The 12,108-nt window shown below is 38.9% G+C and overlaps 1 protein-coding gene across 1 annotated transcript in view; it reads left to right on the forward strand.

Moving 5' to 3' along the window:
• The window catches only part of PAFAH1B1 (platelet activating factor acetylhydrolase 1b regulatory subunit 1), a 78,382-nt gene that overhangs the window by 36,168 nt on the left and 30,106 nt on the right, over nucleotides 1–12,108 (forward strand). The gene's annotated exons all lie outside the window — the stretch shown is intronic.

The raw sequence follows: 12,108 nt of genomic DNA on the forward strand, positions 1-12,108 counted from the left end.
ATTCTAAGCTTGTGTTAAATATATTGTGGTCAGTAGGAAAATAGATCATTCAACGTTCTCAATTCTTTTGTCTAGAATGTGTGTATTAGAAAAATGAAGGCTTTTTTGTTACTGCTAATTCCTTTCCTTTGCCTTACTGTATGTTTTTATCTTTTATCATCCAGGGGCTATTAGAGGACTTGAACTTTATGAGGTAGATAACATAATAGTTAATGTAAATGCATTAATGAGAGAGGCATAAGATGATTTGACCACTGATATTTTATATTATAGCATCCCATATTTTATAGCATTCTGTTTTTATAGGTGAAGAATATAGAGGAATAATTTAGCTTCATGTTGTAGATGTTTTAAAATTTTTCTGTGGCTTTTTACAAAATTGTTTATTTGGAAGTAATTGCAAATTTATAGGTCAGTTGTAAAATTGGTACAAAGAATACTTAATGTACATTTTATCCACTTCACGTGTTTTGTACCATTTTTACACCATTTTATACTATTTGTTTTATCATTTGTACTCTGTACCTGTGTGTGTGTGTGGGCGCGTGCACATGCAATATTTTTTCCTGAACCATTTGAGAGTAAGTTGCGTACACCAGGGGTCTTTACCCCAGATACTTGGGTGTGCAGTTCCTAAGAATAAGGATATTCTTCTATAAAATCACAGGACAGTTAGCAATTTCAGCAAATTTGACATTGACACTGGCACAACACGTTTTGAATCTACTTTCCGTATTCCAATTTTGTTAATTGACCTGATGATGTCCTGTATTGCAGGGTTGTTGGGTTTTTTTTTCTCTCTCTCTCCTTTCTAGTACACTGTCTAGTACAAGATTAGTTAATGTATTTAGTTGTCATTTCTCTTTAGTCTTTATTTTTCTTTAAGATTTATTTCTTTATTTGAGAGAGGGAGGGAGAGAGAGAGAATCTCCAGCAGACTCCCCACTGAGCACAGAGCCCAATGGGGGCTTTAATATTTTAGAGAGAGAGGGCACAAGTGAGAGGGGCAGAGGAAGGAGAAAGAATTTCAAACAGATTCTGTGCAGAGCCCAATGTGGGACTTGATCTCAGGACCCCAAGATCACGACCTAACTCAAAAACAAGAGTTGGACACTCAACCTGTGCCACCCAGATGTCCCTAGGACAATAATATTTTTGAGGAATAGTTGTTTCTTTGGGTTTTTTTAATAGCATATTCCTCATTTTGTAGCTCTCTAATTTTTCTTCATGATTAGATTCAGATTATTCTTGGCCAGAATAGTTTGTATTCTTCTCAGGGTTTCATGTCTAGGGGCACCTGGGTGGCTCAGTCAGTTAAGCGGCTGCCTTTGGCTCAGGTCATGATCTCAGGGTCCTGAGATCGAGCCCCACATGGGGCTCCCTGCTGAGCAGGGAGCCTCCTTGTCCCTCTCCTCCCCGCTTGTGCTCTCTCTCTCTCTCAAATAAATAAAATCTTCAGAAAAAAAAAAAAAAAGATACCGTGTCCAGAGATACATAATGTCTTATCTGCCTCTCGGTGGTGATGCTAATTTTGATCCCTCAGTCAAGATGCCTACTTTCTCCACTATGTAGTTACATTTATTTTTTTTTTTCAACAAATATAAGTGGGGAGACCATGCAAAACATTCTTTTTTTTTTCAAGGTTTATTTATTTGAGAGAGAGTAAGCGAGTGGGGTGAGGGAGGGAATCTCAAGCAGACTCCCCACTGAGCGCAGAACCTGATGGGGGTCTCAGTTCCACAACCCTGAGATCATGACCTGAGTCGAAATCAAGAGCCAGCCATTTAACTGACTGAGCCACCCAAGTGCCCCCATGCAAAACATTCTTATTTCCATTAAATTCCCCCGCTAGATTTAACATCCATTAATAAGTCTTGCCTGAACCATTCTTTACCACAGTGGTTACAAAGTGATGATTTTCCTACACAACTACTCGTTCCACATTACTAGTCATCACTCAACATTTTGCTGTAATCGGGGGACTTTTTCCTTTTTTATTTAGTTGTTTTTTCATTATTGGTATGAACTCCTAAGTTCTCATATTTTCAGTAGTTTTTATCATTGATTACTTTTCTTATACTTCTGGTGTTTGACTATCCCAGACTGGCCCATAGGAGCCTCTTCAGTTGGCTCTTATTTATGGCCTTATTTGTGGACACTTTCTTACTTTCTAGCATAACAAGGTGGTCCTTGCTTATGTGTACCCATCCTGCCTTAATCCTACAGTCAGTCATTGCTCCAATAAGCCCTGGTTCCTCTTAGTGGGGAATGGTATTAAACATCAAGATATGGGTACTAAGTATATTTACTGCTATGGGGTGTCTGCTTCTGGGCTCTTTAAATAGACAGAACCAAGAAATACATATGTACCAACATATACAGACACCCTGGTACACATGTATACTAAGGTTTCTCAGTCTTGGCATTGTTGACATCTTGGGCTAAGTAATTCTTTGCTGTGGGATCTGTCCTGTACACTTTAAGTTGTTTAGCAACATCCTTGGCCTCTACCCACTAGATGCCACAGTAAAAAATGTCTCCAGACAAGGCCAACTCTGCTTGGGGGGGGGGCAGAATCTCCCCGAGTTGAGACCCACTGATATACGTACACATGTACACGTACTTATTTTAGAAATCATTAGGCTATCCCAATACTTCTAAGTCCAGTTTATACCTACGAGGTTCTTTCTTGTTTTCCTCCCCAACACCTTTTTCTTCTGCAGTTAGACCTGATTCCTAGCAATATCAACACATTTGTTCAATCCTGTAATACTTTCAGAATACTTTCAGAATTGTTATACTCTTACCACTTCAGAAAACAAAGCTTCCTGGAAAGGGTTTACAGTTTGTATGCAGTTTTCCTCCCATCCATTCTGCCCAAGACTGAAAATATATAATTGAATACTGTATTTGTAAGTTACTTGGATTCGTTTTGTTTTGTTTCTCTCCCTCTTCCTATGGCTATATTATTCATTTGAAATACAGTTGGGGGGCGCCTGGGTGGCGTAGTCGTTAAGCGTCTGCTTTCAGCTCAGGGTGTGATCCCGGTATTCTGGGATGGAGCCCCACATCAGGCTCCTCCGCCCTGCTTGTGTTCCCTCTCTCGCTGGCTGTCTCTTTCTGTCAAATAAATAAATAAAATCTTTTAAAAAAAAGAAAAGAAAAGAAATACAGTTGGGTTCATCTGTTTCACTTGTTCAGTTTTGTGTGTTTTGCGTTTCCTCTTCTTTTTGCTCCTTGTTAATTTAATATTTTGAACATGTAGAACATTATCTATACAAAAATGTCCACTCAGGAGCGTCCCTCTCTCCTGAATGCCGTCTGTGAAGTTACTCCCTCCTTCCCCCCTGTAAGAACCAACTTCATTCATTATTTAATAAAGATAAGAGAGGGGCGCCTGGGTAGCTCAGTCGGATAAGCGTCTGACTCTTGATTTTGGCTCAGGTCATGATCTCAGGGTAATGGGACCGAGCTCCGCATTGCCAGGCTCGCACTAGGTGTGGAACCTGGTTAAGATTCTCTCTCTCTCTGGGCGCCTTGGTGGCTCAGTTGGTTAAGCATCTGCCTTCAGCTTAGGTCATGATCCCAGAGTCCTGGGATTGAGCCCCGCATTGGGCTCCCTGCTCCTCGGGGAGCCTGCTTCTCCCTCTGCCTCTCTCTCTATCATGAATAAATAAGTAGAATCTTAAAAAAAAAAAAAAAAAAGATTCTCTCCCTCTGCCCTTCCCCCCTCCTTCTGTCCCTCCCCCTCCCTCGTTCTATAAAAGAAAAAAAATAAAGATAGGAGAGATATATGTATGTTTTCTTGTTTCTCCTTTTTTTCCCCAAGATTTTATTTATTTGAGAGAGAGAGAGAGAGAAAGAGCGAGCACGAGCCGGGGGGTGGGGCAGAGGGAGAAGCAGACTTTCCACTGAGCAGGGAGCCCCAGGTGGGGCTCAGTCCCGAGACCCCAGGATCACGACCTGACTGACTGAGCCACCCAGGCACCCCATGTTTCTCCTTTCTTAAGTAAAAGGTCGCGTATTATATGTGCTCTTTCGCACTTGGCTTTTTTTCCATTAGCAATATCTCCTGGAACTCACCACATATCAGTTCATAGGGAGCCCCCTTTTTTTCTTTTAACAACTGGATAGTAGTCTGCTGTGTATATACCATGTTTCTTCAACCATTCTTCCATATTTGAACATTTAGGTAATTTTCACTATTCTGTAACTATAAATAATATTGTAATTAATAACTCTGCGTATGTACTTTTGTGTTATTGAAGGTATGTCTGGTTTTTAATCATTCTTGTTTCTAAGTTCAGATTTTTTTCTTTTAGATGCCTGTGTGCACCGACTGCAAGTCATCCTTATTACCCTCATAACCAAGATTAATATTTAAATATTATGGGCCAAAATAGAGCTTTTATCTTTTTTTAAAGATTTTATTCATTTATTTGAGAGAGAGAGAGCAAGCACGCAGACAAGCGAGGGGAGGGGGAGAGGGAGAGGGAGAAGCAGACTCCATGCAGAGCAGGGAGCCTATCGTGGGACTTGATCCCAGGACCCTGAGACCATGACCTGAGCTAGTCAGATACCCAACTGACTGAGCCACCCAGAGGCCCCAAAATAGAGCTTTTAATTTGAATAAAAATCAATTTAGGAGAGAACCTAATTTCTCTAAATTTTTGGGGACTTTTAGGTAAGAATTGACTTAAGAGTGCTCATTAAGCAAAGAAAATTGGCGTTACATCTAAATGTAAACTTGAGGAATAGGAAAATCTTAGAGTTTAGTAAGAAGATAAAATGATGGTTTTTGCTTTTTCTCCCATTTTTGAAAATAATACGAATCCATATTTACTGAGAGGAAGAAACAAATGTTAACGTACCTCTTAACAAGTAAGATACGTTTTGGCACTCAGTTTACCTTTGCCAGCATTTTAGCGTTCTAATAGGTTGGATACCAATTAGCTTGTAAAGTACTTTGAGGTATTTTTGGGGTTGAAATGAAATGAATTTTGACACACTGGAAATTGATAATTTGAGCAGTAGTACTAAGTATGATTCAGCTCAGCAAATGTATATTGCCTGCCTTCTTTGTTTTTACTATTCTGTGGCATACAAATATTGAATAATAATAAATTCATTTATGCAGATATGACAGATACCTTTATTTTACAGGTAAATTGAGGATGGGAGAAATTAAAATTACCAGTTTCATGACTAGCAATAGAGGCAGGAAGAGTTTCCCAATTTTAAGTTCACTATTCATTAAACACAATCCTGTTACCAAAATTAATATATATCAAAATGTAAACATTACCCCCTCCTCAGTTTCTCAGTCCCATTTTCCAGTCTTGGCCACTATTGCCTTTATATTACAATCTTTTCCGTTATTTTTCATGTATTTACAAAAATTTCATGAACGTCTTTTTTCCTTCAGATTTGTAAAATAGAATTGTGTCTCACAACCTGTTTTTAATAATTTTTTGTCAGTCTTTCTGTGAATTTGGAGATGGTATTATCTATTAGTTCATCTCAGAGTTACTTTTTGTTTGTTAAAGATTATTTATTTATTTATTTATTTGGGCGAGGATGCATGTGTTGGGGGGGTGCAGAGGGGAAGGGAGAAGGGAGAGAAGCGGATTCCACTGAGCATGGAGCTGGACACAGGGCTCGATCTTACGACTTGAGCCTAAATCAAGAGTTGGATGTTTAACCCACTAAGCCACCCAGGCGTCCTATCTCATAGTACTTGTAACAGAATAAGCTTACACCTCTATTTCTGTATCAGATTTTTACCCGTTGATCGTGCTCCATGAAAGATGAAGAAAGTCTGTTTTTTTTTAGGTTGTCCTGGTTGATAATATTTGCACTTCATTTGATTTCTTGCTCACCCCTAATTCTTTTGTTCCACAACTTGCCCATTATTGTGTTCCTGTTTTGGTTAACAGCTATATTGTAGTGTAATTGACATACAAAGAACTGTACATATTTAATGTATACAATTTGATGAGTTTGGAACATTCTTCTATTCTTTTTTGATTACTCTGTTAGTTGGGTGGATTTTGTCGTCATGTATCTTTTTCAAGATGGAGTCTTTTTCAAGACTCCTAAATGGAGTCTTTACATGTTAGGGATTAATTTTTTTCTTGCTTCCATAAATGAATGATTCTTAGGTTACACGTTTTTCCGACTCAGAGTTACAAAGGCTAAGGAAAAAATTACCATGTATAAGACTGCAAAGAAAAACCTCAAATTCCAAAAATGCAGAAATCACATAGGCCTCATTTGCTGATCATAATGCAATAAAATAAAAATTAATAGCAAAAGGAGAGCTAAGAGAAACCTATTCATGTAGACATTTAAAAATGTACTTCTAGGTGCACCTGGGTGGCTCAGTCAGTTAAGCATCTGCCTTCACCTCAGGTCATGATCTCAGAGTCCTGGGATCGAGCCCCACATCCGGCTCCCTACTCAGTGGGGAGTCTGCTTCTCCCTCTCCCTCTGTCCCTCCCCTGCTTCTTCTTTCTCCTTTCCTCCCTCCTTCCCTCCCTCTCTCTCAAATAAAATCTTTAAAAAATAATAAAAAATAGGGGCGCCTGGGTGGCATAGCGGTTGGGCGTCTGCCTTCGGCTCAGGGCATGATCCCGGCGTTACGGGATCGAGCCCCGCATCAGGCTCCTCTGCTATGAGCCTGCTTCTTCCTCTCCCACCCCCCTTGCTTGTGTTCCCTCTCTCGCTGGCTGTCTCTGTCTCTGTCAAATAAATAAATAAAATCTTTAAAAAAAATAATAATAATAATAAATAAAAATGTACTTCTAAATGTTTTGGAGTTAAGAGAACAAAATGAAACTTAGGAAATGAAGAAATCAATAATAATGAAGTTACTCATAATAAAAACCAATGTAGCATACAAAAAAATTAGATTGTCTGATGAGTCTTTTAAAAAACCAAAGGTCAGAAATGAACTACACGTTCAACTCAAGAATAAGAACAACAGGGATCCCTGGGTGGCTCAGTCAGTTAAGTGACCAACTCTTGATTTTGGCTCAGGTCATGATCACAGGTTTCTGAGATTGAGCCCCGCTTCTTTGGACTCCTTTTAAAATGTCCTTTGATTTAACATGTTTGTTTATAAGGGGCTTTTTTTAGCATATGTGCAAGTATTTTTCTGGAGGATAGCTGTGTAAAGGATGTTTGTTGCATTGTTGTTTGTGGTAAGAAACTGATAACAACCTAAAATGTTGATCTGTCAGTAAGAATAGGTTAAATATGGTACATCCAGGGGGGCCTGGGTGGCTCAGTCAGTTAGGTGTCTGCCTTCGGTGCCTGGGATCGACACTCTACATTCAGTGGGGAGTCTGCTTCTCCCTCTTCCTCTCCCTATGTGATCTCTCTCACTCTTGCTCTCTCTCAGATCAATAAATGAAATCTTAAAAAAAAAAAACATATATGGTACATCCAATCTGTGGGATGCTATATAGCAGTTTAGAAATGTAGTATATTCATGTTTACTACAAGCAGAAAGCTCTAAAATCTATTGTTGAGTGAAATAGCTTGCTAATAAATAAGATGTTATGATGCATTTGTATTAAACACCCCCTCAAACACACACACCCAACATTATATGTTTCTTCTGTGCATATATCTGTGTAGTTGCACAGATAAAGGCCTGAAGATACACACTAAACTGTTAACAGTGGTTGCCTCTGAAGAGAAGAATAAGATTTCAGTAGAGTGGAACAAAGATTTGTGACAGTATTGTTTGAATATTTTATAAGGCAAATATACTTGTTATATTTTGTGTAATAAGAGTAAAATTTTAGTGATTTTTCCTTTTAAAAAAGGAAGTATAGATAATGAGTTGCAGTGGAGATGTTTTAGGTCAGCCTGGTATTTCTCCTTGCTTTTCTGCCTATGTATCCATAGTGATTTTTTTCCTCCTATCTTCATATTCACCAACCTAGATTTTTAGGAACATTTTCTTTAACTCTTTTGGTTATATCATAATATCACATCTTTGGATTTCATTTTTTTGGTTTTATGTTACCATAGATTTCTGGGTGACTCAGTCAGTTGGGTGTCTAACTCTTGATTTCAGCTCAGGTCATGATCTCAGGGTTGTGAAATCGAGCCCTGAGTTGGGCTTTGCACTGAGTGGGAGCCTGCTTGGGATTCCCTCTCTCCCTCTGCCCTGCTCATAGGCTCTTTCTCAAAAAAAAAAAAAAAAAAAAAAAAAAAAAAAGAGAGAAAGAAAGAAAGAGGAAAAGAAAGGAAATAATCCTAAGGAAGAGAAAATGTATTTCACAGGACTGTACTGTATATATATTGGGGGAAAAAATCCCACAATATAAGTAGACTCACACAATTCAAAACCCCCTGTTGTTTAGAGGGTCAACTGTATATAAACATAAACTTCTTAATATATTGCTTTTATCCAGCTTATACTTTGAGGTTCTTCTGCTTTTTAAATGTTACAAAGTTGGTTATCGTGGAGCCTATAACCATATTGCCTATATTATCACATCCCATACAATGATCACAAAGTTTCTGATTATTGCCTTGCAGTAAAATATTATAAGGGGCCTTCTGAGTCTTCAAAGGGAGATTTAAGTATTCTGTTATATTTAATCTTTTTATTTTTTTACAGATTTTATTCATTAGAGAGAAAGAGAGCAATAGCAGAGGGAGAGGGAGAAGCAGACTCCCTGCTGAGCTGGGAGCCCGATGTGGGGCTTCATTCCAGAACCTGGAGATCATGACCTGAGCCAAAAGCGGACACTTAACCATCTGAGCCACCCAGGCACCCCATAATCGTTTAATTTTTTTAATAGTTTTTTTTTTTAAGATTTTGTTTGTTTTTTATTTGAAACAGAGCGAGTTCAAGTGGGGGGAGGGAGAGGGACAGGCACACTCCCCATGCAGGGCTCAATCCCACCACCCTGAGATCATGACCTGAATCAAAATTAGGAGTCAGACACTTAATGAACTGAGTACCCAGGCACCGCAATCTTTTTATTTTTTGAAAATTGATTTTTAATTGAAGTATTTCATTCAGTAGAATGTGTCATATTCTGATCATTCCAGGTAACAAATAATGCCATCTTATACTGTAGGAGTACTAGTATTTTTTCCTATTGTTCATGTTAAATTTGTCAAAACAAACCAGTAAACCAAAACACATACTTCATTAGTGAATTTGAGCCAAAAATTATGAAATTGTTGATTGTTTCAAAAAATATATTTCAACATTTGTTAATAAGAGTGAAGTGTAAGTATCTGTAAGGATAAGCAAGGGCCCCAGGGTGGCTCAGTCAGTTAGGCGTCTGACTCTTGGTTTTGGCTCAGGTCAGGATCTTGTGGTTGTGGGATCGAGCTCCATGTTGGGCTCTGCACTTAGCCCAGAGTCTACTTCAGATTCTCTCTCTCTCTCCTGCCTGTTCACACTCTCTTTCTCTCTCAAATAAATAAATAAAATCTTTAAAAAGAAAAAAGATAAACAAGATATGGTCATCAAGACCAAAATTGTTGACTTTCTATAGAACTCATACAAAGCCCTTTTATTGTGCCTATATAGGACATTTTATTTCACTGAAAGATTTGATCTTATTCTATTGTATTAGAAGAAGAAACATTGTAGGAGAGAAAGGCAGTGCCATGAACAACAATAAGTAAGTTGAGAAAGTTATATACTGAATAGCTCCTGTTTCGTTCATGAGGTTGGAGGTCATCCCAAGGCTGTAATACAATTAGATATTTGAGCATTGAGGCAAGGGGACAAGGGACAAGTAAATGATCAGGCAGCGGTGGAATGACAACCATGTATTAGGACTTGACCCATTCCGATTCTAAAAATGTAAGTGCATTATTAGCAGTATTGTAGATTATTGACTATCCTCCTGTTCTGTGCACGATAAAAACTATGATCTATCAACAAATGAAACCTATATTTAGCAAGGTAATTCTGGAGATGCTTATGATGATGCAATTTATGATGACCTGATTTTAAGGGATCTTCACTTCTGTTCTTTAGGGCTTGACTTATTATATGATGATCTTCCTTTGGTTGCTCTCCCATCTAATCTGCCACTAAACTTCTGATAAATAGGTCTTTTTAAAATATCACTTTCATTAAACTGGCTTTCCTTGCCTTGCATGTCCTTCATAATCTGCTTCTGTCCTGTCTTTTCAGCCATTTCTCTCATTATCTTAATCTCATTTCAGTATTTATATTTATTAGATGGATTGCGTTTGAAACCATTTAAAATAATAGTAGTGATTATAGGCATCTTTGTCCTTGTTCTTGACTTCAGTGCAGATATTTGTGGTGTTTTGCCATTAAGTATTCCATTTTTTCGTTGAAGGTTTCAGGTTTCTTTTATTTGTTTATTTTTTTATTTAGGGAGGGAAGGGAGGGGGGCAGAGGGAGAGGGAGAGGGGGAGAGTGAATCTTAAGCAGGCTCCTCGCCCCAGTACGGAGCCTGATGCAGGGCTCTGATCTCATGAAATGTTTCAGACTTCCCGATCTATGACAGCTATATTGTCCACCCCTATTGTACAGCCTGACTTTCTTTATGGGTTTCTTAAGTATGCAAAATAATTTCTTACAGAAATATATTGTAAGTGGATCTCACAGTTAAATAAATATCTTTAAAAATTACTATAGACTTTATTTTTTTTTTAAGATTTTTTATTTATTTATTGGACAGAGAGAGAGACAGCCAGCAAGAGAGGGAACACAAGCAGGGGGAGTGGGAGAGGAAGAAGCAGGCTCCCAGCAGAGGAGCCTGATGCGGGGCTCGATCCCAGGACCCTGGGATCAGGCCCTGAGCTGAAGGCAGACGCTTAACAACTGAGCCACCCAGGCGCCCCTATAGACTTTATATTAAAGTTAGAGGAAAGGGGAGAAAATCTTTTGAAAGTTGTACTGAGAACTGAGGCAAAATCTCCATCTGTTTGTTGACATCACTGATCATAGTAGGCCATGCTACTTAAGTGTCAGTCAATAGGGGTGCCTGGGTGGCTCAGTCATTAAGCGTCTGCCTTCGGCTCAGGGCGTCAGGGCGTGATCCCAGATTCCTGGGATCGAGCCCCACATCAGGCTTCTCCGTTGGGAGCCTGCTTCTTCCTCTCCCACTCCCCCTGCTTGTGTTCCCTCTCTCGTTGGCTGTCTGTCAAATAAATAAATAAAATCTTTAAAAGAAAAAAAAGGTGTCAGTCAATAAAATATGTATCATTAATTTGAAACAGCATAATCAGAAGTATAGCCTAGTTAGTGTGAAGTCATATCATAATTATACCTTCATTTACCTTAGTTTTCAGTAAGGTTCTTTTTCTTAACAGGTTAAAAGAGTATAAAAAAGAAGACATAGGGAGAAGATCAAAACTGATCTGTTCAGTAGTGACCTCTGCTTTGTGGTTCCATAACTCAAAAAATTGTATCTAAATATGAGAATGAACAGTAATGCATATTTTTGTGTATATTTTTTTTTTTTGGTTTTGCTTTAAAAAAAAAAAATCCAACATGGTATACTTATTCGGTAGATAGTTTTGTTGCTCCTGTGGTGTGGAGAAGGAAGGAGGGGTAGCTGTTACCTCAGACCCAGAGCTCCGTTGAAGAGAAATGGTAACTAACAGGCTAGTATGCCAGATACATGTTCTTTTGCTTAATGGTGAAGATGAGGGTCCACTCATACTGACTCACCCAAATTTCATTTTCTTTTACTTCACATGGCCAAGGTAAGGTCTCACTGTGACCTCTTGCTGTGCTCATACTTGTCCAAAGATCGGTAGTTGCTGAATCCTGATCTACCCTTACGAAGTAGGTACATCTTTTCAAGTGTGATGATGAAGGATGATCATTGTAACCCTTTGTCAGGGCACATGTGGTTGGAGAGGTATAAGACCTATGACCAGTGGGCAATTGTTATAAGAAGTCATGTTACCTGGGGCGCCTGGTTGTTGGCTCAGTTGTTAAGTATCTGCCTTCGTCTCAGGTCATGATCCCTGGGTCCTGGGATCGAGCCCCTCATCGGGCTCCCTGCTTAGTGGGAAGCCTGCTTCTCCCTCTGCCACTCCCTCTGCTTGTGTTCTCTCTCTGTCTGTCAAATAAGTAAATAAAAT

This window comes from Ursus maritimus, unplaced genomic scaffold (assembly GCF_017311325.1).
Source record: "Ursus maritimus isolate PB19 unplaced genomic scaffold, ASM1731132v1 scaffold_24, whole genome shotgun sequence".
Lineage (NCBI taxonomy): Eukaryota > Metazoa > Chordata > Mammalia > Carnivora > Ursidae > Ursus > Ursus maritimus.